At 41.4% G+C, this 24,687-nt stretch overlaps 1 long non-coding RNA gene across 1 annotated transcript; it reads left to right on the top strand.

The window, feature by feature from the left end:
• The first annotated feature begins 1,155 nt into the window (after positions 1–1,155).
• Positions 1,156–24,669, top strand: LOC142829898 (uncharacterized). The gene is made up of 3 exons (XR_012904803.1): positions 1,156–6,969; positions 21,887–21,956; positions 22,289–24,669. It is a non-coding gene; the product is annotated as an uncharacterized LOC142829898 (long non-coding RNA).
• Positions 24,670–24,687: the final 18 nt, after the last annotated feature.

The following is a 24,687-nucleotide window of genomic DNA, read 5'->3' as shown; positions in this document are numbered from 1 at the left end:
CCAAAATCCTGATTGCTGTAGGAGAACACTCAACAGCAGCTAATTCAACCAAATTCAAAGAAATTGTTCAACCACATTTCCATCACTGAGTACATAATGAAACACCACTTTGGCTGATCAGTGTGATTAATATCAGGGGATGAATTCATATTGATTCCATAATACTTTGCCTTCTTGAGTTCAGATATTATCTGCCCCATAACTTTGGATCCCAATATATCAGTAAATTCATTGCATATAGTTGATGAAAGATAAGACACTGTTCTTCTTTCTGGATTGCCATGTTGTTGCATGAGTTCTGAGAGAAATAGATCAAATTCAGCATGTACTTCAATGTCTTCATGAAAGACTAGTCTTCATTATGATTCAATGGGCATACTAGGTATGATGCTAGGTGTGTTGTAGGTTGAAAATTTATCTGCAAGCTCTTTAAAAATGGATCTCTCTACAAACTCTGAAGCCATGTGTTAAAATGCTGCTCTGAAGCTTATATTCTTTGAGTTGATGACACATGATGTAAAAATTTCAAACAAGAATAACTTTAATTTGTGTGTACAGGTCTCTGTTTCACTTGCACAGTCATCCTAAACATTCATTTAAAATACCCATCACCAACCACCTGATGTTTTACATTTGGGACTTTATTTGTTTTGTGTTGCTTTATTACTTATTTTTACTCTCTGGGTGCGTCTAGACTGGCAAGATTTTGCGCAAAAGCAACTGCTTTTGTGCAAAAACTTGCTAGCTGTCTACACTGGCCACTTCAATTTGCACAAGAGCACTGACTCTGTAATGTACAAAATCAGTGCTTCTTGCGCAACTACTTTCACTCTCCTGCTCAGGGATAAGCCCTCTTGCACAAGAATACTTGTGCAAGAGGGCCAATGTAGACAGGCACCTTAATTTTTTGTGCAAGAAAGCCTGATGTCTAAAATGGCCATTGGAGCTTTCTTGTGCAAAAGCGCGTCTAGATTGGCACGAATGCTTTTGTGCAAAAGCACTTTTTGTGCAAAAGCATCCTTGCCAATCTAGACGCTCTTTTGCGGAAATACTTTTAACAGAAAAACTTTTCCGATAAGAGTATTTCCACAAAATCATGCCAGTCTAGACGTAGCCTCTATGTTTAAAAACAACAGTGGTGCTGTAGCACCTTATAGACTAACCAAAATATATGAATGGTATCATGAGCTTTCCATTGTCGTTTTTTTTAGTTACAGACTAACATGGGTACCCCATGAGACTTTTCTGTTTGTGCACTATCAATCAAATTAAGAGTTGACATCCCAGAGAAACTGTATAAGTCTGACTACATGCCTTTTTCTTTCCTTTCCAGTGTAAGTAAATATTGTATTAATATTTGCAAGAAGAACATGATTGTTTCCAGTTGACTCATAGATTGCTTTAGCATCTTAAAGCTGAGCTATGTGTGTATAATACACATTTTGGTGTGTTTACTAGCTGTTAGAACGGATGATAAAAAGGATGATAAAATACAGGGTAGTGTTAATTTTTTTATTTGATATTAATAAACATCATAAGCATTGCTCCCTGTTAATTATCCCTTGTTCTAAAATGTTTGTCTTTCATACCTATGTTTGTCTTCCATACCTATGAACTGTTTAAAATATATATTTATATCTAAGTTTTTTGTTTGTACTGGTGGTGCACATAAGAAAATTCCATCCACCCAAGGATTGAAAATGTTAGAGGGAACACTGTTTATTACTACAATGTTAGCATTTCACAGTCGTATTTCAGAAACCCTAGGCTACTACTAAACACTGTCTATGGCAGACATGTATGGCCAGCATCAGTCAATGTGCTATTATGTCGTAAATGACATTGAACGATCTGGAGACACAATGTTGCCAAGTTATCAGGTCTGTGGCACAATGCATTACTCTGATTAGGGACCTCTGAAAGAATCACATAGTCAATTTTAAAATAGTGGGGTCTGGGTTCCCTTCCTTGCTCCACACCTACCTACACTGAAGAGTGACATTAATAGACTGTGGCTTGCCCCTGAGGTGGAAGGGTAGATGTTGGCTGCAGTTGGTCACGGTGACAGGTGAGATTGAGGATTGTTGATACTCTAAGAAGGGACCAGAGACCACAGTAGTGGGTACTACTGCAGGGCAGTGCCACAAAGAGGACACTGCGGTCCTGGGAGTAATGTGGGTCCCAAGCTAGAGCATGGAGAGAACGCAGAGTGATGATGGGAAAGACACTGCCCTGCTAAGGACTAAGCTAATTCCCAAGGAGACGAGCAGGAGGTGCCACACAATGAGATGACACTGCAACACAGACTCTGAAAGCTGTCTTGAACTCTGATCCTGAAATTGACCCTGGCCTGAAACTTGATTGAGTCTCCACTATTCTCTTGGCCTAGGGTGAGACACTTCTCTGATCTTTGGTTTTGACTCCTGGTCTCTGGATCCTGACAGAAGTGGGATAAACTTCAGAGCCTGAGAACTTCAGCTTGGAAGCACTATTTACACAGCTATCTTTACAGTGCTAGACCATGTCTTCTATCTTGAGTAGCAGGCTCTCTCCTGTGGGCTGTGTAGATATACCTGAAGTATTTATGGGTGAGTGTGGTGTATTTATGGGTGAGTGTGGCACCCAGGGTTGTGAAGCATTTACTACCACTTTCCCTTAATATAAGGGAACCTTGCTTGTGTCTTTCAGGTGTCGCCTGATCACAGTCAACACCCTCTCAGACCATACAGGCTTTGTTGATCAGTGAGATACAGGCTGCCAGTAGAAACCTTGCATGACACCCTTTGGTGAACTAGAATGTATACACTGGATGCAGGGGACCCTGTAATCCTTAGGCAGCACTGTGACCAATCCAGTTGTTGACAAAAAGTTCTTATGTCACAGTGAATGGGGATTTATTTTATTTGACTAAATCAGATGTTTCATCTTTCACCCACACAATTATACAGCTTTAAATGGGGAAAAGAGAGAAATAGCTGATCAAAAAACTTAATTTTAAAGTAAAAATGTATAAACTACAAAATAGATTTTTGAATGATAATTGGGAAACATCCCTGATTCCTAGTATTATTATTATGTATTGATATTAGAAATTCCAGGTTTGGGCATCTTTCCTAGCAAAGGGAATAATGTGTGGCCCTTTTTGATGTACTAAAACTTCCATTTCAATTTTTGTAGTCTTCCCCATTTCCTTTGGCTACTTTAGTATTTCCTGAAACCTACATTAACAAAGAGATCTATATTTGCCACCAAATCAGATCTGTGACAAGAACAGGAAACAGTATAATTGAAATAATTTCCATTAGAATACAAATAAATTTGTATAGTGTTTCTTTGACTCACCAACTCATTTAAGCACATGCATAACCAATGAAGTCAATGGAGCTACTCAGATGTTATATTAAGTACCTGCTTATATAAGGTCTACATTTTGCTGGTTGCCATTTTAAATGAGCATTAATTGAGGCATCCTACTGATCTCTCCCTTCCTTTATGAGGCTGGAAAGATGATTTTCTGTATTAGAAATGTGATTCTGGATGCTGAGTATCCACATTGTCTATTTGGAATGTAGATATTGAGAAATTAAATAGCTGTAGTTTCTTTGGAATTTGTTCTAGTCTGAATCAAAGTATGTGTGTGGCTGAGGGGGGAGAGTGGATCTGAAAATCAGAAGGGACAGTCTCCTCAAAATGTATTTAAAACAGCAAAGGAAAACAAGACCACAACTAAAAGGCATCTTTCCCACTATGACTAATTTAGCATTTTTGAGCGATTTAACTTGATAAGCTCTGTGCTATCCATGCTGCCAAAGAGAGCTAAAGGCATGAAGGCATTTAGTCTGATATTTTCCCCCTTCTAATTAGCGTAAGAGTGAAGCTTGTTTACACTAGAATAGGCCTCCTGTTGTGCCTTTAACTTGCAAAAAATAGACTGCTTATTCACTTTAGTTTCCACAGCGGTCTTGTCCCTTGTGTCCTCCACAGTATAGTTTTTTGACTGTTTATCATTGTGCAAAAGCAGTCTGTCTAACGCCTGCAAGAGTCGGCTGTTAATTTGGGATATTTTTGCTTTGTCACCAGAGGTGTCAGCTGCATGACAAAGAAAAAGCCTGCTGGTATGATAGCTGATATGAAGGAAGAAAATTTTCAGGAAAAAAAAGTAAAACTGCTCATACTAGTGCCCTGTACGGTGATGGTAATTACATATGTCCACAGGAGACCAAGGTGATAAAAGCAAATGTCTGCCAGAAACTTTAGGACCTCTGGATTGAGGATGGAAAAACAGCCTTCAGGGAGTACATAAAGTTCTTCAAAGGCTTGATGCAGCTTTGAATATTAAATAGTCGGTGCCGGGCAGAATATTCTAAGAGGCACTGAGCAAAGGTGGTAGGAAGCTGACAAAGAATTAGCCTTTATCTTCATTGACTTCTAATTATTGTTAGACCAAAATGCTAACTCTGTAGTAATGAAATACTTAATATTGACCATGCCAGCTCTGCACAGAATAAAGTCCTTGCTTCACTATTATATCTAGACCTCACCTCAGCATTAACCTCATCCATATAATAAAACTTCAATAACTTTGAGATCTTTTATATGCTTTCTATCTGCTTTTTCAGAACAATTATGGCCCAGCTACTCCTCATTCAGTTTATGTATACTTCTAAATATTCAACTGCTTCATTTTTACTATTTTTTAAAAAAGTATGGAATATTTCAAAGTATCCTGTACTGCCCTAGAACCTCTTCCTACCCCTTGTTTCCTGGCTCAAAAAGCCCTACATGGGTAGCCTGGATGTCACCAAGGAGCACTTCAACACCAGGCTAAGCAGGTGCTGTAGAGTAATGGAGTGTGTGTTCAGCCATTTAAAGGGGTGGTTCAACAGTCTCCTCCCCCATCTAGACCACTGTGAACGCAATATTCCCGTTGTGGTGGCAGCCTGCATTGTACTCCACAGTCTGTGTGAGAGCAAGGGGGGAGGAGATTTTTCATCTGGGGGGACAGAGACTGACTGGCTGGCCAGATCATTTGAGCAACTGGACTTCAGTGCCATCAAGGGTGCATACCAAGGGCCAGTGCTCATCAGGGAGGCCTTGAGGGAGGGTTTTGTCCTGTGCCAGTCGAGAGACACTTCCCTGGCCTCTTGTGCCTTTCCCCCTCTCCCCCCACAGAACAAATAATAAAGCCTTCTTTTCTGAAACCACAGGACTGCTCATTGGAGGGATATATGATAGGGGAGATACTGGGGAAAGAGGGAAGGGAGCTCAGGAATGGGGCTGGGAGTGGTGCTTCCCTCTGCTTGGTTAGGAGGTTTCAGTTGCCTGGGAGGTCCCACCACCACATGTTCTGGGGCCCCCGTGGTCCCTGAGGCAGCTAGGAGAGGAAGCCGTGAGGGGACAGGGAGGTGACTGATGGCCTGCTCTATGCATGATGTCATGCACTCCATCACTGAGTTGGTCCCAGGTGACCTTCCTCTGCTCCTGGATGAGGGACCAGCTCAGTGCTGGAGTGCATGACATCATGCATAGAGTGAGCCATCTGCTCCTGCATCCGGGAGCTCGAAATAGTGGCAGGTGTGAAGTGCTGCCTCAGAGCATCTATTCTGCTCCCTGGCCTTAGATAGGCCTGCTGAGCAACTTGACCTTCATCCAGACTTGGTCCAGGGTCTGATTGTAGCTTTTGTTGGTCAGGCTGGAAATCATCCAGCCATAGACATTCACATTTGTTTTCTGGTGCAGAGATCCTGGAGGTTGGTCTCCTTACCCCAGACCTTGATCTTCACACCAGTCCAGACCGGAGCTCTCCTGCATCCCTAGCCAGTGAAAGGCAAGGGTGCAGCAGGAGTACTAGAAGCCATGGTAGGATGTGATGTATGTTTTGGGTCGCTCTTGGATGCTGCTGTGTCACACGGGGCTTTCATAGCTTATGGGACAAGCCCGCTCCTGCTTCCTGGAGTTTTAAGCACTGCAGGAGAAAGTGAGCAGTGGAGATGCTAGGTGTGGCCAGAGCAGTCTGAAGTGCAGCTGTGAAAGGTCTCTGGAGGCCATTTATTTTAAATTAGCAGCAGCAGAGAATCCACACTAAGGCTATTTCAAAATCACAATTTTGAAATTAGAGTTATTCCCAAGGAAAGCAGGAGTAGATTTTGAAATAATGGGCTTGGTAGTGTGGACACTTCTCTTGTTATTTTGACCTAAGGAGGATTATTTTGAAATAACTCCCTAATGAAGACCAGAGCTAACTGATTAGGAGCTTGTGGAAAGAATCACCGTTAGTTTTAAACCTGCAGCTCACAAACAACAGCATGTAGCTTGTTCGGTTTTAACCTGCTGTGTGTGGGGGGGTCTGGAGATTATCTATGAGACACACAAGATGAAGAATTTTGGGGACTATAGTATCAGATGTCTTTTCTCTTGCAAACTTAATTACTTTGTCAAATGGTATCTCTTCAAGTTCTTGTGAAAAACCTTTAGTATCTGTAAGGCAATAGTGTCACAGGATGTTTTATTTTTTTCTAATCTGAGTCAAGTCAATCTAATCACAGGGTTAAGTGGGTGTACTGTTAATCACAAGGTTAAGTGCTCCTCCCCAACCCTACCCTAAATGATTTTTCCTGTGAAAGGGAATACATTGACTAAACTACCCCGAGGCCTGTCATTTTTGGATTTGGGATGAATAGGGACAGTTTGGTCATGTTAAGAACACAGACTTATTTCTGAGAGCCAAATTTCTGTGATACATGTCAGGAAGATTAACTTGTTGGTAAAATGATAATAGATTTTGAGGGACTTACTCAGTTTTTTTTTTTGATGATCAACAAGAAGCAGAAATGCTACAGTTTGAGCTTGGAGCCTGTTTGAGGTTTCTTGTTGCCATTTCAGTGAATCAGAAGAAGCTGCCTGGAGATTTTCTTTCTAGGCACTCTGTTTATTTAATCCTTTTGCAACCTGTTTTGGAGAAGGAGGCAGGTGAGTTATTTCAATGTTTAATCATTTTTGCTTAGAGTGAATAACAAGGTAATCATTTTAAAAATACCATGTATTTTGTGAAAAATTATTTCTTGTGATGTGAAACCTCATAATCGGCTGAACATTATTGTCCTGCTAAATATGTGTCAACATTATTTAGAAAGTTATAAGATTCTACTCTAACATTGTTGTTGACTTAACATTTGAGAAGCATGCCCAAGGCAGTTTTTCCAAGACATAAGGCCCACAGATGCTCTGGCCAAGTATCACCATAATCAAGTAGACTATCAGGGACTATCATCTGATTAAGTGGCCATTCTTTGGCTGGAAGAAAGATGTGAGCAAGAATTTTACATATTAGCAATAGAATAGTTGGTACTATTCTGTGTAAACAGACTATTGCCTGAACCCCAGCTGGACATAATCCTCAAAGTGAGAAGGAGGGTGTAAGAATGAGAAACAGAGGCTCCCAAATCACCTCTTTTCCCTCATGGCAGCAACAATGCTGGAAGAATTGAACTGGGGCAGGCCCTGGTCTGGAGGCTTTCAGCCAGAAAGACTATAAAGAGCATAAGGTGAGAAAAATCTTTGCTTTGAATCCATTTAGCTTGTGATACTTGCTATCAGTCTGTATTTTTATCTTTTATTTCCATGGTAATCAATTATTATTTTCAATCACTTAAAAGCTATCTTTCTGTAGTTAATACACTTGTTCTACTGTTTTATCTAAACCAGTCTGTGTTTGGACTGGTATGTTTGTGAATCTCCTCTTGAGATAACAGGTCTGTGCATATTATTTTCCATTGATGAAATGATGGATTTTCCATGAGCTTGTATTGTATTACTCAGCACTTTTCAGGGGAAGGTGTGGAACAGGGAGTTTTCTGGTGTTGCCTTGTGTTTAATTCATGAGTGGCTAGCCAGGTATTAATGTAATTCAGCTGGAAATGTTAGAGGCTGTGAGTGAGTACAAACAGGTGGTCGCTCTTATAGTAAAGCAATATAAAGAGCATCCCAGGTTAGAGATTTAAGGAGAGACAGTTATAATAGTTCAGATTGTACCCTGGAAAATGTTGTCCTGAGGTTTTTACCTGATTTTTACCTGCAAAGCAAGGTTTAGACAGGCAGGGTCTCAACGAGTTTGCTGATGAGGTGGACAGACTGCTGTAGCAAGGAGCGTATGTGCAGTTTGATCTCTAGGGCTCTGGGCATCCTGAGGGAGCATCATGCCCTCACCACCCAAATAGTACATATAATCATGTATTCTGTTCTAACAAGCATGTTAAAAGAACTGTGTTAGAATAAAATATTCACAATATATTCTTTCTGGGTGACACCTTTGACCCTGAGTTTCAATGTGCACCCTAGTTATGTATTTATAGCACCACAATCATTTGTTCTACTCAATATTCTACGTATTTTTTTCCCTCTGGACTTTAATGAATCTTTTTTTTTCTAAGGTGAAATATTTCAAAACACGTAACTGATCATTTTTCATTTGCTTTTAGAGCAGATCATGTGGAATTAATTGATCTATATACGCACAAAACTCCTATTAAAATACTTCTTTCTATTTTTAATGTGACACACATTCAAGAACTTTATGCTCCCATTAATAGTATTTATTTCATATTCTTTATTCAAGTCTTCTAATTATGTGTTCTGCTATCACTAGACTGCCTTCAAAAATCAGATAATTACTTGTCAGGAGATCTCTTTTTGATTAAACTACAAAAAAAGCCTTCCAATAAAATGTACTTTCCCTTTTCACCAGCAACTATTTGATACTGGATCATAAATGAATGATACTGCATCTTTCTAACCAGAAAAAATAACTTAAACTAGTGACCAATAAAGTTATTTCCACTTTGCTTCGACCTATTTAGAAAGTGTAGGACTTTGAAAGGTCTTCTAGTCCAGTCCCCATATGTGTCTATACCAGGGCTGGGTTACCCAATAGGCAGACTAAGCACGTGCTTAGGGCACCAGCAAAGCAGGGGCACCAAAAAAAAGAGAGAGATTTTTACGGTATAGTATTGTTTTTATTTTGAATTACATATGGGGGGAGAGCACTGTAATCTTTTCAGTGCTTAGGGCCTCTGAAGGTCTTAATCCAGCCCTGGTCTACACCCAGTTTGTCTCCCACTGATATAATTACCCTGTTCTTCCAAAATGGTAAAACCATCTCCCCAAGATTCAGAGCCATGGTCGCAGAGGTGAAAGTAACTTAACATTTCTTACAGGAACTGTCCTATTGCAAACAGGTCTCTGCCAACTTTTTAAATAGCCCCCTAATGGCTTTTGCAGCAGCTCAGAGAGCTCTTGCCAGAGCTGCGCACCTGAGCACTCCCACTTCGGGTGTGTCTAGACTACCTAGTTTTGTCGACAAAAGTGGACTTTTGTTGACAAAACTATACCAGCGTCTACACTACCGCTGAGTTCTGTTGACATAACGTCAACAGAACTCAGCAGTTTTGTCGACGCTGGTATACCTCATTTTACGAGGCATAACACCTTCTGTCGACAGAACTCTGTCGACAGAAGGTGTTATTGCCTGTAACGTTGCGTCCAGACTACAGAGTTCTGTCGACAAAGCAGCTTGCTTTGTCGACAGAACTCAATGTGTCTGGACGCTCTTTGTCGACGGAAGTTTTGTCGACAGTATCTGTCGACAAAACTTCCGTCGACAAAACGCGGTAGTCTAGACGTAACCTTAATTTCACCTCTGCTTGGCCGATATACAGAGATCAATGAAGCATGAGTATGCATATTGCTTCACTTATGTCAGCCCTAACAGTCTTCCACCAGCTGTTCCACAATGCTCACACTGCTCTTGTAGACCAGAAGTCCCTTCCTGCCTTAAAACATCACACATTTTTGAGATGCCTTTTCCTTATTGTCCATCTGAGTTAGCACACCTCACAGCAATCCACTGCTGTGTGCAACTGTCCAGCTGGCCATCCAGGATATATGCTCCTGCTGTGCTCCTGCCCATAGTAGACAGGAAATCCTGGCTCTGAACATCCACAGAACTGCTGATATCTCCAAGCAAATTGCTTGGGGGATTCAGGGAGAAGAAGTATGACAGGGACCAGCAGCAGTGCCACATGTAAGCCAAGGAACTGCAGCAAGCACACCAGAAGTCCCATGCAGGACAATGTAGCACTTTAAAGACTAACAAGATGGTTTATTAGATGATGAGCTTTCGTGGGCCAGACCCACTTCCTCAGATCAAATAGTGGAAGAAAATAGTCACAACCATATATACCAAAGGATACAATTAAAAAAATGAACAAATATGAAAAGGACAAATCACATTTCAGAACAGGAGGGGGATGCAGGGGGGGGAAAGGAAGGAAGGTAAGTGTCTGTGAATTGATGATATTAGAGGTGGGGAGAGTGGGATGTTTGTGAGCTAATGGTATTAGAGGTGATAATTGGGGAAGCTATCTTGGTAATGGGTAAGATAGTTTGAGTGTTTGTTCATTCCTTCTCGGAGAGTGTCGAATTTTAACATGAATGACAGTTGAGAGGATTCCCTTTCAAGTGCAGATGTAAAAGGTCTTTGTAGCAGAATGCAGGTGGTTAAGTCATTGAGAGAGTGTCCTTTCTGGTTAAAATGGCAAGAAACTGTTTTTTCTTTGTGATCGTGTCTGATATCTGTTTTGTGGGCATTAATCCTTTGGCGAAGTGTCTGAGATGTTTGTCCAATGTACATAGCAGACGGACACTTTCGGCACATGATAGCATAAATTGGGAGCCCACAAAAGATCGAGAGCTGCAGACCTGCCATCTGTACAAAGATTTGCATGCCATACTTGGAGGTGAACCCATGCACTACAGTGGATACTTGCAAAGTGCCTGAGTCACAGGCCCATTCTGTAAATAGGAAAGGGGAAGATGTGTGTCTTCCCTGACCAGCCAATATTGATGTCAGTGTTGCCACTGTTCCATCAGCACTAACATATGGTAAGGTGCTCTTGAGCCAAAATGGGGATGTGCCTGCTGTCTGTTGCTCCACCACAGTTTGGCAATTACAAATTTCCACAGGGCGATCACAGGGCTTCTCCACTGTCCATGCAGCTGAATGTCTGGGACAAGCTCAGCACACAGATCCCAGAATATTGCCTTGCACGTCTGAAAATTCTGAAGTCACTGCTTGTCATCCCAAGCAGACATTATAATGTGATCCTACTACTCAGTGCTTGTTTACTGGGCCCAGAAGCAACACTCTTTCATTTGCAGCTGCTTTGTGAACACCACCAACAAATTTGAATTAGAACACCACCAACCAACCAACCAAATAGTGGAGGTACTAATTGTTCTTATCCGCCTCTTGTAATTTGAACAATCTATTAACTTTCTTTTTTCTCCTCTCTTCCCTCATCCACCTTCCTTTATTTATTCTTGGATCTGGACTTTTAATACTCCAGTCATCTGAAGAAGTGGGTTTTGCCCACAAAAGCTCACGATACCATCTACATGTTTTGTTAGTCTTTAAGTTGCTACTAGACTATTCGTTGGGTTTTTTTACACTTTTCCAGTTACAGGCTAATTCAGCTACCCCTCTGAAACTTGAATTGATTTTTCTATGTTCCACAGCAAAGGGACTGTCTGGAAAAAGCCATGTTTCATGTGGTGGTTCTTGAATCTCTACAAATACTGGAGGATTGCATCTCCGGTGTTTGCAATGACTATGACAATAGTACAGAGTTTATCAGGTTCCATTCTTCTGTCAGAGATGGTAGAGAGCATCAAGTCTTGCATGGGTTATTGGGAAATTGAAAATGGGCACAAAAATTATGGGATAAAGATGGTATCTTGGATTGAAGAACATTGCCTTATTGGGGATACATCTGCACAGCGGAGCTAAACTTGAAATAAGCTATGCAACTTGAACTACACTAATTGCGTAATTTAAGTTGAAATAGCATATTTCGAATGTGGGCACATCTATACAGCACTTATTTTGAAATAGAGCATTCTTCCTCTGACTTCCCTTACTCCTTATACAATGAGGCTGTGTCTACACTGCACCCCTATTCCGGAAAAGGGATGCAGATTAAACACATAGTTATTGCAAATGAAGCGGGGATTTAAATATCCCCCGCTTCATTCGTATAAACATGGCTGCCGCTTTTTTCCGGCTCGGGGCTTTGCCGGAAAAAAGCGCCAGTCTAGACGGGGATCTTTCAGAAAATAAAGCCTTTTCCGAAAGATCCCTTATTCCTCTTAAAATCAGGAATAAGGGACCTTTCGGAAAAGGCTTTATTTTCCGAAAGATCCCCGTCTAGACTGGTGCTTTTTTCCGGCAAAGCCCCGAGCCGGAAAAAAGCGGCAGCCATGTTTATACAAATGAAGCGGGGGTTATTTAAATCCCTGCTTTATTTGCAATAACTATGTGTCTAATCTGCATCCCTTTTCCGGAAAAGGGGTTCAGTGTAGACACAGCCTGAGGGTTTCAGAAGTTGGTGTAAGAAGCCCATTATTTGAAATTTATTTCAAAATAATGGGCATGCTGTATAGACACACAATACATTATTTCAGAATAACTAATGTTATTCCAAAATAATGTTGCAGTGTTATGCTGAGTAATACTGCTGTCCCTGGACGTGGAACCCTTTCTCCTAGTCACCCATGCACCATCATTTGTGTCCCACCATACATTGCCAAAACTACCCAAGAGACAGTGCACTGCGCAATGATTGGTTGTACATTGGGATACCAGTCCATGTTGCACTATGCAGTTCATCAACATAAGTACTCCTGGTGAGTGAGGACATGCTGCCTTGACACAAGCACACATCCAAATGAAATATGAAGTGTGGAGGCTGTATGCCAACAGAACTTGCCTATGTAAAGTGTTGCAGTGTAGACATGGCCTCACTTCTCTAAGAGCAATCCCTCATTTCACAGGGATTTGTATGAAGTATTTTTTGGTCTTGGTTCATATTTGTGTTGTGGGTTCAGAAAGCTTGAGTTCACCATGGGGTTTGGATTCAAATATACCCAAACTTAAAAGTTTAAAGTAAAATGAATCTGAAAAAGCATTTGGGATTGAAACAATGCAAACATATCCAAGTTTAACACCTTTTCCACCTCAAACCAAAGAACATCTGTTGCTCTCCAGAAACATGTTGAATTTAGCACAAATTCGATACTTGTAATAGGATATTCAAGTAGAAGTGTTTTTGCATGTATTTGTGTTTTCGATTTGCAAGTTTCATACAGTTTTAATGGTTACTTTATCAACTATATTTCAGCATGTAGGATTGCCTCTGTTTTTTTGCTCCTGACTACTTAGAGCCAAACCAAAATATGATTTTGAAGTGCATTCCTGTAAGCTATTCTGATCATGCCACAAAATAATGACAAAATACCAAAAGCTGTATGTCTTGGAATTATTTTGGGGAAATTCTACAACAGTCTATATTCTACAAAAAGTCAAATTATATGATCATGATTGCCTTTTCTGGCCTCGGAATTTGTGAAAAGAGATAATTCAGCTTGTATTTGGTTCAGTGTAACTCCTGCACTGCCTTCTTTAAGACCATCTCCCCTCGGTTGTTTTGAACTCCTAGGAAACTAGAGGAGTTCTAAACTGTGTGGGAGGTCTAGGTTGGATATTAAGAAAATCTATTTCACAAGGAATGTGGTGAAGCCCTGGAATGGGTTACCTAGGGAGGAATTGGAATCTCCATCCTTAGAGGTTGTTAAGGCCAAGCTTGACAAAGCCCTGGCTGAAATGATTTAGTTGGTGTTGGTCCTGCTTTGAGCAGGGTTGGACTACATGACCTCCTAAGGTCTTTTCTAACCCTAATATTCTATATTCTATTGCATTTGAATTAAGTGTCCCACAACTTATAGGATGTAACCATTTTAACAGATGAGTTCCACTTCTTTCAAACCTAGCACGCAGGAAAAATATTACAGCTCTCATGACGATGAGTTACAAATCCTTATTTTATTAAATTCACAGGGTGGCACACTGTGACAATACACATTAGTTCTCATTGACTCTCTATAACAGTATCCTGAGATTATTTTTTTCCCTCAAGACCTATTCAACATGGGTCTAGTTCTACCAGTAGTGCATACATAGTTCTTATATCATTCCTGGAAATAGATTTCTAAAAATATTGTCACACTAATTGAACAGTTATGGTATAGCAGTTTTCAGAAATAACTTTAAACACGATTTCCTGGTTATCTATTTGGAAATGTTCTATATTTTTCAACATCAGTAATGTTCGTATTGTATGTGCTTCCTTTACAAGTCAAAGCTAGAATTTTGTAACAGCCAGAATTGTAAGTTCAACCCAATGTTGCAAATATCAAGCTGTGTGCTGTACTATAAATGATCTGCAACAATACATATTCAGAATAAGAATTTAAATAGTATTTTTTCTAATGATATATGGGGGGTGGAAGAATATGTATGTTGAAAATTGAAGGGTAAAGATCATGTGGGTAGAAAGGCAGCCTCTCAACTCTCTTTAGTTCCTTTTATGGGTTCTATTCAGTCATGCTTTATTCAAATCTATGGTTCTAATTAAAGCAATACAATCTCCAAAAGGCACAGTGTTGGCACTAAAGGAGTTAAAGTCACTGTCATTCACATTGTAACTAATGATAGTGGAATTATTGACATGCCCATTTTTAAATACAATTAGAAAACATATTAGAAACTGATGTGAACAGCAGAATAGAAATACAGAATCTCCGCTGCTTTGGGTTATATATACAACAATAGGTATTTAGCAAACTTTTTGTGTTTAAAAAAATGCATTAGACACATTTAACAGACACCGAGGGAAATCCTTCATTCAAGGAACTGTGGTTTGCATAATTTATTTCACAAAAATTTAAACTCCTAGACCTAGACAAACTTTCAGAAAGAAATGGGTTTCACCTCACTCTTTTAGAAAGGTAATTGAATTGTAGCATACGAGTAACTACTCAGGACAAAAGGATGGGGAAGTATGGTACAGGATACAGAGGATTGGCATGCATGTAGTTAAGGAATGATGGCATCAAAAATGTTGGGAAAGAGCAAGAAAAAACTTTAGGGGCAGAAGTTGGAAGCTGCTGGAATGTAGGATGTGTCCTTGAAGCATGAGAGAGAGAGCTGAAATCAATTAAAGAAAAGAGAGTCCATAAAGATCTAGGAAAGCCTAGGTGTAAAGAGATTTAGATGAAGGGGGGAGGCCTTTGGGCACAAAGATACCTGGAAGAGAGAGAGGCATGATGTGAACAGATGGGGGAGGGGTGATACAGAGTGTGGTTTATAGTGCAATGGGACTATATATAGGGACAGAGACTTGGATGTAAAAAAATCAATGGAAATCCCTTTTGTTAAAGCTAAGTGGAATGAAGGTCTGGACCAGGGATAGTCAGTTGGTGGGATATGGCCAAATCCAGACCAGATGCTTTTGAACAGAACGTGAAATCTTATTATTACCAAAAATTTAATTACCCCTCGACTGGACTCCTGACTTTTTTTCATTATCCAACAATGATGAGATGGCTGCAAATGACTGAAAGAATAGTGAAGACCAAATGATGATTATTAACATTGAATGAGACAATTGTGCACAACATGGGAGCAAACCAAATTGGCATTTCAAAGGAAAAAATCTGGAGATACCTTTCCTTCCTGTGTACACGTAGATTGATACTCATATTGCAAAATGTATTCTATAAAATCTAAAATCATTTGGATTTGAGCTAGTTGTGATGGGATCCCCAGAGTGCAGCCTGAGACTGTGGGACTCCTGTGCCCCCTTAGCTCTCCATCCCATGATGTGTCTCAGAATGCATTGCTAGTGACAAGCGACATACCCCTCCTGGCACTGTCATCACTCAGAACAATCACAAAGGAGACCCACACTTAGATTACATGAATGCTCCCACATCTAATCATGAGTCACATAGAAAAAGGTACTAGCCAGGTCCCTCCAGATACCACCCTTGTACCTCAGGAATATAGTGTCTTGCACTGCTCAAGACAGAGGTGCAAGTTTATTAACTGGTTCTCAAATGGAAGTGACAAACCAATTATACACCAGTCTCTGAGCAGATACCATCACCTCAAACCACCTCACTGGTAGCAACAAAAGGTTAATAACTACTAAAGATAAATTTCAAGTGATTATAAATGATAGGCATAAAGAGTAGCTACCAAAATAAAATAAAAGCTTGCAGTCTAAACTCTCAACCCTGTTAGACTGGGTAACATTTATATTGAGCAGTTTTTCTCACCCCACTGGATATTGCAGTTCATCATACACAGGTTTCTCCCTTGAAACCTGGGCCAGTCTCCTCTGTGGGAGTCTTCTTTGTGACCTTATTGCTTGCAGTGTAGGCGGGGGAATGGGGGAAGGACAAAGGAAAAGCATGGGGATGCTGTGTTCTGTTTTATACCCTTAATCTCATGTGAAGAACACAAGTATAGGTATGTCCGGTGGGTGGCTCCTTTTCTGGACAATGGCCATTGATGGTAGTTTTTACACCTACCTGTGCACTGATTAGCTCCCTTGTCCTTGACTTTGGAAAGCTAGTATCTGGGAGTATGTCTACACTACAGCGCTAATTCGAACTAATTTAATTCGAATTAGTTAATTCGAAATCAGCTAATTCGAATTAGTGCACCTAGATGTAAAAACTAATTTGAATTAGCATTTTGTTAATTCGAATTAGTGCGTCCACACTGATTGGATGCTAGGTAGCATTTAAGGGCAGCTCAAACCAGTTCCACCAGGGCATCAGGCCATTAGTTGCTTCGTGTGGCTGCTGTCTGAGGCTATCTGAGGCTCCTGCTTAAAGGGACCCCCCTGGACAGCCGATTCTCAGCTTTCCCGCATGCTTGCCTACCTTGCCGAGGGACAGCAAAGCATTTTCCTCTCCACCTGTCTGTGTCAGTGGTTCTCATTGGGGATGACGACGCAGTTGGCACCTTGGAGCCAGAGATCACCCTGGGCATTCTGGTCCAGTTTTTGAACTTGCTGCTGCAAGCCTGCCAGCAATAGGTGGAGGCTGCCTGGCACCATATGGTGCACGTCAGTCCCTGCCCCTCCTCCTGGCCTCCCTGGGGGCCGTGGAGGAGCTGCAGCAGTGCCTGGATGCCAGCATGCCCCGCTGCATCTGGCATCTGGACACCAGCAGTGACTGGTGGGACTGCATCGTCCTGGAGCGCTGGGGAGACCAACAGTGGACCCAGAACTTCAGGATGAAGAAGGACGCCTTCCTGGAGCTCTGCGAGTGGCTCACCCCATCGCCCTGTGGAAGCTCTCCACACCGGACAGCTACTGATCCATCAGGAACCAGTTCGGTGTGGGGAAATCCACCGTCAGAGCAGTGCTCGTGCAGATACAGCACTCACTGGCCACTAGGCCGGGTGGGAGAGGGGCTGCAAGGAAGGGATGGGCTGCCCCAGGGAAAACAGGGGGAGGAGGCGAAAGTGCCCCTCACGGGAGGGTTTGGTCTGTCCCGGCCGTACTACATGCTTCTGGGAGTGGGGCGCAGGGCGGTGCCAGGGAACGAAAACTCCCAGCCACCTGGCCACCTCAGCTTCATTTAGCATAGAAACTCTAGCTGACTATTCTTTTCCCCATTTTTCTCCTTTCCTTCCCTCTCCATCCCCTTTCTTTCTCTATGTATGTTGAAACTGGACCTCTCAAACACCATTCAGCTGAAGAAGTGGGTTGTGCACTCGAAAGCTCATGATCCCATCTACATTTTTTATTAGTCTCTAAGGTGCTGCAAGACTATTTGTTGTTTTTTAAAGTTTTTTCTACTACAGACTAACACGGCTAACCCTCTGAAACTGGATTAGGAATGTTTTTGAGTGTAAATGACTAGCCATTTAACCAATTATTGGTTAATGCTGTCGTTTGCACTCTCTGGGAGCTGGTGGGCAAGGGCTGCCTGCTCCACTCCCAGGGAGAAGGCTTCACTGCTGGCTTCACTGTGACAGCGAGGCTTCCTCCCTGGGGGCTGGGTAGGCAGGGGCTGGTGGCTCCACTCTTGGGGAGGCTTTGCTGCAGGCTCTGTTGTACAATGCTAAGCTTTATCCTGCAAAGCCTGCAGCACAAGTAATCTTGTAACAGTTGAGATTTTCAGAGGTTACATGGTTACCCTAATACATTATTTTTACCTCCCTACCCTGGATCATTTTTTAGCTTATGCACCATTAACAGAATTATTAACTAAATCCTGATTTCTACATTTTTACAGGTGGTGAAGTGTGACCCAGTGAAATCCCATAATGAGTTTGCAGAGTTAGAAAGTAGATCTGTTTTTACTTGTAGACTGACAAAAATGTATCTGGAACTCAGTGAGAGATATTTGAACACCAAAACTCAATATACAAATTTACTAAAGTGTTTTTTTTTCATATTAGAACTACAATTTAAGCATACTTAACAGCCATTGTTACAAACATAAATAAAATATTCCTGCTGTTGCTGTGAATAATTCTCCACACATACATTGTAAGCAATAGTATCCCAAGTCAGAGTTGCTTTATTTTTAGTGTCAAGCGTCCTTCCCATATGTGTGATTTTGCTATGATATCACAAGAGGAACACAACCATCCATTTTCTTTGGAACAGAATCTCTTATTATCTGTTTTATTTTTTCTTATTATGAGACGATCTATCCAAATTCCCCTTTCATTTTCATTTCTTCATTTATCAGCAGCAAGCACCAGTACAAAATATCTACTTATACTTGCTACTGGCATGGAAAATTAACCTTATTTTCTTATTATAAATGTGAATGTTTAGTTTCTAGTCAGAATTCATCAGCATCTCGGCTTGATTTCTGCATCTTTTGTGACACTTTAGGAATATTTATATATAAGGAAAAGAAATACAATGATCTAATCTCATTTCATATTTCTTGCCTTTGACCTCTAGATGGAGACATAACAATTTAGCATCATGTACTTTCATAGATTGCAACCTGGTCTACTGACTGCAACCTGTTCTCTTTGGGCAATTTGCCAACTTGCACTGGTATTGAAACATTCTATAGTGCTTTATGGTATTATAAAGTTATAAATAAACACAGAAGCTCTAGGTAGTATCCACTTCTTGATTAAAATAGACTCCTATCCACTTCTCCAGCACTATACAAAGAAGCAGATATCAGAATCTGGTGCAGAAGCATGTATTGAGAATTGAAACTAAAGTAAATTAGAAATCCAGTTTCTTAATTCAGAGAAAATTTCGATTAACTTCCACATGAGCAGTGAGGACAGCAATGGACAAGCGAAGAAGCTAGAAAAAGGAGTTATTTTTAAAACTAAGCACTGGACTGAGAAACAGACATTATCCATTCTCTTCAAGGGAAGAGTTCCCATAGAAATAGACTTCAGTAATTCCTGGATGGGTCGATGGAAATACTCTGTGTTCTGTTTGCATAACATGGGGACTTTGCAAAAGGGCTGATGTAAAGCTCATGAATTAAGTCACTGGAAAGCTAGTTAGTACATTGGGCATTTGATCAGCTCACTAGAGAATTCGCAATGTATATTGTGAATGTGTTATTTTGTGCAACATTTAACCCTTATGAAATGCAATAATTTGCAATAAAATATATTTACATAGAACACTATAGCAGCAGCAAGTTTGGTTTTTTTCTGGCTGTCAAAGCAGTCCTTCTTTGACAAAAAATAATTCATAAAAGGTCTGGGTCTGGAAAGCAATTAAATGAGCAGCTTGACATCTAAAGGTATTTTTAGTTAAAAATACAGAAACTGTAGGGCAGAAAGAACCACCACCATGCTTTTAAGGTTCAGAGACCCTCACTCTTTTTATTAAATCATTTTGGGAATAATGAAGAACTGCATAAATGGGAGGGGGGGGGGGGGTCACAGGACAGGAATAAATGGCTTCTAACTTACTTCTCAAAGGAAGTCAATGAAGTTTTAGCAGTTTGCACCAACTGATAGTCCAGTCCACTATTTCTAATTTTTTTTATTAATCTCTCAAGCCTTTCAATATCTTGAAACATATATTGCTGGGTCCAGAATTATGATATTTAAAACCCAACTCACCTATGGCAGCGCAGATTTTTTTAAAGAGCCCAAAACTTTCTGTGCAATGGCACATGTATTAATGACACCAGAATTAAAGCCAACTATGATTAAAGCCCCCGTTTATGCAGTTCTTCATTATTCCCAAAATGATTTAATAAAAAGAGTATGTGTGAGAGCCAACTATGATAGTTATATTAAAATGAATTTTAAAAAGTGTCCCAGTGAACCATTTTATGTTGATGATCGAAAGATTAAATTCATCAGGAAAATGTTTCTATCATAATGTATGTATATTTGAACATTGACTCTTGAATAGTGCATGTAATATCAAATTTTACCAATAAGAAACAATTTCAATATATTAATGACACCAGAATTAAAGCCAACTATGATAGTGATATTAAAAATAATTTTAAAGTCTCCAGTGAACCATTTTATATAAATGTATATAAATCACTTTATTTATGGGACATTTATTGAGGTTTAAATTATTGTGTACCCAAGTCTGTCCCTTTTACTTATTATTCTGTGAGGAGACTCACTGATTTCAAGATATAGCTTATCATACACAGGAGTGGCAGACTCAGACCCAGAGTGAATGACATTGACACTGACAGAAGTGAAGAGATTTATTCCTGGACCACACAAGAAGTTATTTGATGTTGTCACCAAGACCAAGATTGAACACTTCTGCCTGCAATAAATATATAAAACTTCATTAATGTCTAGGGAGCCACATGCAGTAGTTTTGCATTCTCGTGTTAGATCCAATTCTTAATATTTGTTTGGTATTTACCTGCTAGAAGGTATAGCAAAAGAGAAAGGAAAGCCAGCAAGAAATGAAACAATGACCCAGATAATGCTCCTGGAGAAAAAACAGAAAAGCTGTTTATTGGAGAAGAAAGTCTCAGAAGGGTAGCTGTGTTAGTCTGTAATTTTACAAAGAGTTTCAGCCAAGGCCACCTGTGAGACTTTCTTCCCCCACCCCTCCCTTTCCCTGCCCTCCCTTCCCATCTTCCTCCGTCCCCTGCAGACCAAATTAAAAAAAGTCTTTTTGTTTGAACAAAGAAGTCCAGATCCAAGAATAAATAAGGGAAGGGAGAGGGAAGAAGGGGAAAAAATGAGGGAGAAAGGAAAAAGAGAGACATAGTGAGTAGTTGGTTCAAATAATTACAAGAGGCTGATAAGAAAAATTAACACCTCCATTGATTGGTTGGTTGAGTCATTAGGATGTGGAAGGTAGTGTACAACCCAGCCAATGTCCCTGTTCATACCATTTGCATAAGAATTAAACACGTAAATTAAATTAAGTTCCAATCCTTCCCTGTGTATTTGGCTTGTGGAAATGGCCTGAAACAACACTATGATTTGGAGATCCATTAATGAGTGTCCAGGCAGATTAAAGTGTTCTCCCACAGGTTTTTGTGTATTGCCTTTTGGATATCTGATTTGTGTCCATTAATTCTTTCCTGTAGAGACTGTCCACTTTGGCCAATATACAATGCAGTGGGGCATTTGATGGCATAGATCACATTAGTGGATGTGCAGTTATATGAGCCTCTGATTTGGTGGCTGATGTGGTTGGGTCCAGTGATGAAATCACTAGTGTAGATGTGTGGGCAGAGTTGGCACCGGGGCTGATTGCAAGGGTGGGTTCCTAGATGATTATGATGGAGGTGTGTTGTGTGGTTACTGAAAATAATTTGTTTGAGGTTAGGTGGTTGCCTGTAGGTGAGGATTCGTCTTTCCTCCAAGGTCTCTGAGAGTGAGGGGTTATTTTCCAGGATAGGTTGTAGACTGTTGATAATGTGTTGGAGGGGTTTAAGTTGTGGACTGTCAGTGATGACAAGTGGAATTCTGTTGTTTTCTCTTTAGAACCTGTATTGAAGAAGTTCATGTCTTGGTACCCTTTTGGCTCTGTCAGTCTGTTTTTTCACTTCTCCAGGTGGGTATTTCAGTTTTATGCATGCTCTATATAGATCCTATAGGTGTTTGTCTTTGGGTTTGGAGCAAATCTGGTTGTATCTCCAACGTATTTATGGCTGATCTTGAACAACGTTTCCTCAGCTCTCACCCCCTAGCACTCTTACTCTACCTATGCTACATCGATGACATCTTCATCATATGGACCCATGGGAAAGAGTCTAGCTTCCATCCCAGACACATTTCCCAGTCTCTTGTGTACAGCCACACCCTAAGATACAACCAGATTTGCTCCAATCCCACAGACAGAAAAGCACCCCAGGGCTTCTTCAGGAGGTTGGCTTCCTTTCCTAGGTCATAGTCTCTGGTTATGAACTCAGGATGAGCAACTGTCTACTGGGGTCCATCTTGCATTTATTCTTCATGAATATAATTACATCAGCAATCAGAACAAACTATGTGTAAGTAATATTATAGTTTATGAAGCCTGCCTTTCATTAATTTTCTTCTTTTGTCCTAATGGGGGAAGAAATGAGTTATTTCCCTCTAAGCCAGTGGTCTCACCATCTTTTTATGCCCAAGATCACTTTTTCAATTTCAGGGCAATGCAGGATCTCCCCCAAGCCTTCCTCAGGGCCCCACTAACTCCATTTCCCCTTCTATCCATCACTTGCTCTCCTCCACCCTCTCTCAGTTTCACTGGGTGGGGGCAGAGGACGTGGGCTCAGGGCTGGGGCTAAGTGGTGTGAGGGGTGAAAGCTCTGGGAGGGAATATGGATGCAGGAGGGGACTCCAGAGTGGGGTAGAGTATTGAGGTACCGGAAGTGGCAGAGGAGGGGGTGCTGCTCTGGCAGGGGGTTCCATGCCAGGGGCATAGCATGGGCCTGAGTGGACTGTGGCTCATTTTATGTCCGTGCCATTCCTCGCCAGAATACCCGGTGCTCCAGCTAAAGAGTGCCCCACTGCACCCCAGCTCCTAGGCTAGGGCCATGCTTGCCCTGAAGTACTTGTAATTGTGGCTTGCCCCACTGAACCCTAGTGTTCTGACTGGGGAGCAGGGCTAGGGGTCCAAGCTTACCCCCAGTTTACTCTGGCACTCTGGCTGGGGATCAAGTTCATGGCTTACCCCTCATCTCTCTACTCCAGTTAACTCCCTTTCAAGGTAAAGGTAGAAATCTTCCCTGAGAAGGCATCCAGCAAATCCACCTGGGGCTGCAGTAGCATGCAGCCTGTGAGTAAGGCAGACTGAGACTTTGAGTTCAGCTAGCTCTTTGTTAAAGCTCCCTCTGCTACTTGAAAACAAAATGAGGGAGAGATCACTGAGATCGACTGTCAGTGCCTCCATCACCTGGTTGGGGACAGCCACCTAGCTTTATATTTATACATTTTTAAAAATGTATTTTATTCTTCATTTTTAAAATTGTTGAAATTATATATCTGTATTTTTGCAAGATTCCTACATAGTACTCACACAATAAATATTCAATATATTTTTAAACTGAAATATTCTTACCATTTAATATGGAGATCGCTGTTAGCATCTTTGCGGCTGAATACTTCTGATGAAGTGTGAGTCTCATCCCAATTAAGGCACATGCAGACTTTGGAACACTATTTCAGCTTGACAAAAGAACAATCTTGCTAGGTCTTGACTCTCAAATCAAAGAATTTATGATTAATGGAATGAATCAACAAGAGAATTATACTGTGAAGAATTCTATGACTGCCAACTCCATAACAAGTATGTTTATGGGTAATGTTCTATAACATTACGGCTATGTCTAGACTGGCATGATTTTCTGGAAATACTTTTAACGGAAAAGTTTTTCCATTAAATATATTTCCGCAAAAGCGCGTCTAGATTGGTCCCGGAGTTATCGTTATAACGATGCACTTTTGCGCAAAAGCGCGTCTACATTGGTGGGACGCTTTTGCGCAAAAGCAGAAGCCCGGAACCATTTTGAAGAGGGCAAAAGGGCACCATCCCTTTCCGGAGACAGGGGCTAGAGCTCCTTTGAGACACATGCTTAAAGGGATTTCCCTGGACAGCCGTTTCTCTCCTGCTTTGGGACCACTTGCAGGGACTGACAGCCGTAGCAGTTTTGGTGGTTGCCCTCTGCCATTTTGGTCATCACTGCCTTTTGCCTTTTAGTGCCTTGGCCTGTTTTTTTTTTTTCATCTTCCTCGTTTTTTCTGCCATGGAGCCAGGGGTGGCCATGTGCCTACTCTGCCCCCTGCCAGCCATTTTGGAGTGCCTGCAGCTGGTGCTCCAGGCTGCTGCCCTCCTGTTCCAGGACCTGGAGGCACAGATTGCTTTGGACTCCCTCACCACGGAGGCCATGGTGTCCCTGTGGCATCCCCACCCCAGCGTGGAGAGGCCACTGTGGAGACTGGACACCAGTATGGACTGGTGAGACTGGCTGGTCCTGGGGCAATGGGGCGACCAGCAATGGCTCCAGAACTTTCACACGCGAAAGCAGATGTTCCTGGAGCTGTGTGCCTGGCTTGCCCCTGCACTCCAGAGAATCACCACCCGGCTGCGAGCACCCATCCCCGTTGACAAGAGGGTCACCATCACAGTATGGAAGCTGGCCACCCCGGACAGCTACCGATCAGTGGCACACCAGTTCAGGGTGGGCAGATCCACCATCGGTGTTGTCATGATGGAGGTAAGTCCCAGGGGGAGTGGAGTGAGGGGAGGGTGTTGCACTCCATGCCCAGGGGCAGGCAAGACTCTAGGCTGGGTCACCCAG

Source organism: Pelodiscus sinensis, chromosome 6 (genome assembly GCF_049634645.1).
Source record: "Pelodiscus sinensis isolate JC-2024 chromosome 6, ASM4963464v1, whole genome shotgun sequence".
Lineage (NCBI taxonomy): Eukaryota > Metazoa > Chordata > Testudines > Trionychidae > Pelodiscus > Pelodiscus sinensis.
Note: the sequence above shows the minus strand (reverse complement) of the source record. Positions and strands in the feature narration are given on the sequence as shown.